The following is a 5,175-nucleotide window of genomic DNA, read 5'->3' as shown; positions in this document are numbered from 1 at the left end:
TGAATGGGATGATTTTAGGCTACATATATTTTAATATTTCTTTTCTGTGTCCCATTACAGTTTATTCTCTGTCCTATCCTACCCAAGTATTCAAGATCATATTATGTTTCCCTTTTTAGAAGCTTAGTAAATATTTTCTAGCACGGAAAGTCCAGATCTTGCATTATCCTGTGGCATCTGTAGTACACAAAATAGTCTTATTTTATTAGTATTAGTCTTGGTGTGAGAAGGCCTGGTTTCTAGCTCTTTCACCATCTTTTATTGGCAATTTGATTTCAGGCAAGTCTGAACCTCACAGAAATAGAAATAATCATATAAGTTTTAGTAAGATACAGGTACCATCCATGACTCTGCTTAAAAAGATCAACTGAAATGGTAGGCTACTTGAATCAGAAGAGATCTTAATAAGTTACCAAGTCCAATATCTTTATTTGTCATGGGAAGAAACGGGAGCCTGACGTCACAGAGATGGTAAGAAGCCCACCTAGGATTTGAAATTCTGTCTTCTGACTCTCAATCTGGTGTGCTTTCCCCTGCATCACACATTCCTCAGAGTATATGAAACCAGGATGTGTCACTGTATATTAAGCTAATTAATTCTCTTTTATTCAACTATAAGGGCTGCAATTGGGAAATGACATGTAGGTTTGGACACCTAATATCATTAATTTCAACTATTTTGAAGAAAGTCTATCCATATTAGTAGAAAAAAAAGACATTTCTCTCTTCCTCTTCCCTTGAGCCGTCCTAGGTAATCCTTAAAAATGGTGAGGTATTCTCTTGATCCAGAGAACCCCACAAAATCATGCAAATCAAGGGGCTCAAATCTCTGGGTCCACTTCAAGAATACCCGTGAAACAGCCCAAGCTATCAAGGGCATGCATATCAGAAAAGCCACCAAGTATTTGAAAGATGTCACATTGAAAAAACAATGTGTGCCTTTCTGCCGATATAATGGTGGAGTTGGCAGATGTGCTCAGGCTAAGCAATGGGGTTGGACACAGGGTCAATGGCCCAAAAAGAGTGCTGAGTTCTTGCTGCATATGCTTAAAAATGCAGAGAGTAATGCAGAACTGAAGGGTTTGGATGTGGATTCGCTTGTCATTGAGCATATTCAGGTTAACAAAGCCCCCAAAATGCGAGGCGTACTTACAGGGCTCATGGTCGAATCAACCCATACATGAGTTCTCCTTGCCACATTGAGATGATCCTTACTGAAAAGGAACAAATTGTTCCTTAACCAGAAGAGGAAGTTGCTCAAAAGAAAAAGATATCCCAAAAGAAATTGAAGAAGCAAAAGCTTATGGCACCAGAGTAAATATGACAGTGCAAATAAAAATGAAATGAAATGTTATACTAAAAAAAAAAAAAAGAAAGAAAAAAAAAAGAAAAAAAAAGACATTTACTCTATTTTCTTATTCATTTTGAATGTTGGAAGCTCCATTTGCGCATTTTCCCCCTCCAAATAACTCCTTGCTTAACTCCAGAGTTGAAAGCACTTCTTGCTGAGATGGTGTGGACTAGATATTAATGGAGCTAGTTTATCAACAGCTCAAACTCGAGGTGGACTAGAACTCTCCCATTTCAATTTATTTCCTTTAGTGTGGTAGAATGGAAAGGTTTCTTGCTCTGGAGACAAAAGATATGAGTGATTTCTGGCTCTGCTGCCTATTAGTTTCATGACCTTATGCAATAACACAGAATGAGATGTATATATCACCTTAAGGGTGGAAAAGTATTGGTTCATTTGAGCTTCAGTACTAAGGGTTTTATGCTCATTTCACAGATGAGCTAATTGAAGCTCAAAGATTGAGTGGCCATTGATCATATAATAAATAAGTGTTCAGAGATAGTGCTTAGGGCTATCCCTATTCTAGCAGCTGCAATTTCTCTATGATATCATTCAGCTCTCTCTTGCTGGTCATTTTCACACTCTGGGCCCCAGTTTCTTGATTTGTAAAAGGAAGGGTTTGGATGAGTCCTAACATTTTGGAAGTTTGTAATACTATAAAATATTTATCAAGCATCTACCAACAATCATATATTAAGTACCTATTACGTGCCATATAATATGCTAAATGTTAGGGATACAAAGAAAGGCAAAAACATTTATGGTTCTCAAGGGCTTACCATTTAGTAGAGTGGGAGTGAGGAGACAACACTCAAACTACTCTGTAAAAATATATACAAGATAAGTTGCATATCATTCTAAAGGGTTAGCACTAGCATTAAGAAGACTGTTTGCAGAAAGTAGGACTTTAGCTGAAACTTGAGGGAACCAAGAGAAGCTAGGAGTTAGAGATGAGGAGGAAGAACATTTCAGACATAAGGGAGAGTTTGGTCACCATGTGGTAATGTTAAGGACACAAAAAAAGTAGAAAAATACAATACTCAAGGAATTTGACTAGAGGAAATGGGACATATTTAGGTGAGATAATTGGAGAACATAAGCAAGAGCAAGTTGGTAAAGAATTAATGGGGCACTAGAGAACACAAAAGAAAGATTAGTTGGGACTGCAATGAGTCAGGGAGACTTCAAGGGAGATAACCCTGAAATGTCTTAAGTCAACTAAAAGTTACATCTCTGTGCTTGGGTAAGTAAAGAGATAACACTAATCTAGCCCTTACAAGTAACTTTAACTGAAGTCTAGTAACCTATAGTTTTACCAGTTGGAGAACTCTAAAGAAAAATTAGCCTTTGTGATATTCCTGGTACAAATCTCCAGTCTCCTAATCCCATTGATCAAAGACAATATGAACACTTTTTTTTTTTTTTTTTTAAAGACCCAAATGGATATAAGGTTTCAATTGTTCCTGAGGACTTTAGCTAATCCTATCTCACGATTTTGACTTTTTCCCAGACTTCTAATACTCCATAGCTACAGGAAGTCTTCAACTGATATTCCATTATCACTTTAAACTCAATATGTCTCAAATGAATTCATCTTCTTCACCAAATCTGTTCTTCCTTTTCATTTCCTTTTTTACTCCATTCTTCACTCTGTCTCATATTATCAGATTTCCACGAATACTGCCTTTTTCTTTGGTCTCTATGTTCAATCAGTTGCCAAATGTTGTTGAGTCCATCCATATTAGCACTATCTATTCTCTCTATCTCTTCTTTTCCACTTACTGGGTCACCTGCCTAATTAAGGCTAGCCTCCTAACTGACTTTCCTGCCTCCAATTTCTTCACTTTCCAGCCTTTTATAGGAGTCATAACAATCTTCTTTTTAACATTTTAAAATATTTTTATTTAGTTTTCAACATTCTTTTTTGTAATGTTCTGTTGTTTCTAGATTTTCGATTATTCTCTGGGAGCAGATTTCTTTTCTATAAATCCTTTTCTCTGGGAGCAGGTTTCTTTTGAGGCTTCTGGAGACAGCCTTGGCTTTAGTTCCTGTCAGAATGTCTCCAGCCAGTTTCATTCTCTAGCTGCCTCTGAATCCAAAGCCTCCAGCCAGCATGAAGGTAGAGGTGGGAATCATATCTTGACTCTGCCTCCAAGAATGTGGGTGTCCCAGAATTCAATCCTAGATGTGAATCTCCCAATAGTCCATGAACAAGATTTTCCTTTAGACTTGTGAATCTGCTGGATTTGCGAATCCATGGGAAGTTTCCTTGGCCCAATCCAGACTCTCTTCCAGACTCTAAGTTCTTCCAGACCCTAACCTCTTCCAGGAGCCTCTTGGCTCCTTTTATCCTCCAGGAGAATGGGCTTGTGGGTACTCCAAAGGTATAAACTCCTTTAAGAAGTCTAAAGGTGTAAACAACTTTTAAAGGTGTAAACTTTAAAGGTTTGAACTAAAGGTGTGAACTCTGAGCTAGAGAATTATTAAGTACCATGCTAAATTAGACAACCAAGTTAGCACCTAGTAATCCTTTTTTTTTTAAATTTTATAATTATAAAATTTTTTGACTATATATGCATGAGTAATTTTTTTTACAACATTATCCCTTGTATTCATTTTTCCAAATTTTCCCCTCCCTCCCTCTACTCCCTCCCTTAGATGACAGGCAATCCCATACATTTTACATGAGTTACAGTATAACCTAGATACAATATATGTAGCACCTAGTAATCCTAACAGTTTTTGAAAGGTTTTGAGTCTCTATTTTTTTTCTCCTCCCTCCTTTACTTCAATATGATTAGGTTATACATGTACAAACATTTGACACATATTTCCACATATAATAATCTCATAGGGCAAGTCCAACTACTTGTTTCCATACTACTCAACATTAATTTATTCCTTAATGTCTACAAAATAACAATGACATTTTTTAGCTTGGTATTCAAGTTTCACCACTATATGACTCCAACCTGCCTTTCATAATTTCATGCTGTTTCTTAACATACACAAGCTGCAGCAAACTGAATGGTTCTCTTAATGTCCATTGTCATCTTCCATTTCCATACATTTGCACAATCCATCTCCTGATGGGCTCTTACTTTCCATTGCTGAAATTCTTTTCCTCCTTCAGTGTCTACCTTCAATGCTATTCTGTTGCCTTTAGGCTAGTGTTACATTATAGCTAGCTACCTTCAGGTCACATTGTAAATCTTCCAGGGTTAATACACAAACCATACTTTGACATTTCAGTATCCACCTTAACTATTAATACTGAGGTACTTATCAAAATTATAAATAGCATAGTTGTGATGCTTATCAATACCAACAGAATTTTAAATAGTTGTGATGTTTATCATTATCACAGTACTAGTCAAAACAGTAGCAAATAGCAGAAATTAGCATGTTAATATATTTACCTCAGGTATGTTCTTAATTCATTGTTAAAGGGTAAATAGTAGAATAGAAATGCTTAGTTCCTGTCAAAAGCATTCTCTATCAAGATTAACCTAAATTTATCTGAAGTATGTCTTTGATAGGGAGATAGTGAGCCAATAGTTTGAATTGCTGCTCTAATGGGGGGAGCAGGTCTCAAGTAATACCTGGTTTGGACTTTTACAGTTCATGAACTAATTCAATACTTGTCCTCTACACCTTTATCTTCTATAGTTTTTCTTGAGTCTCAGTTTTTCCAGCTGGAAGTGATTATGCATACTTCAATCTATCAGGCCATTCTGTTTGACTTTCTTATATACTTGCTCATTTTCTGATAGCCTTATAGTTATTTGTATATGCACCATACCCATTACCCTGATATACTGTGG

General features: G+C 36.4%; 1 pseudogene; it reads left to right on the top strand.

Annotated features, from left to right (window-relative positions):
• The first annotated feature begins 729 nt into the window (after positions 1-729).
• LOC141541090 (large ribosomal subunit protein uL22-like) lies at positions 730-1,354 on the top strand (annotated as a pseudogene).
• The last annotated feature ends 3,821 nt before the right edge of the window (positions 1,355-5,175 follow it).

This window comes from Sminthopsis crassicaudata, chromosome 4 (genome assembly GCF_048593235.1).
Source record: "Sminthopsis crassicaudata isolate SCR6 chromosome 4, ASM4859323v1, whole genome shotgun sequence".
Classification (NCBI taxonomy): domain Eukaryota; kingdom Metazoa; phylum Chordata; class Mammalia; order Dasyuromorphia; family Dasyuridae; genus Sminthopsis; species Sminthopsis crassicaudata.
Note: the sequence above shows the minus strand (reverse complement) of the source record. Positions and strands in the feature narration are given on the sequence as shown.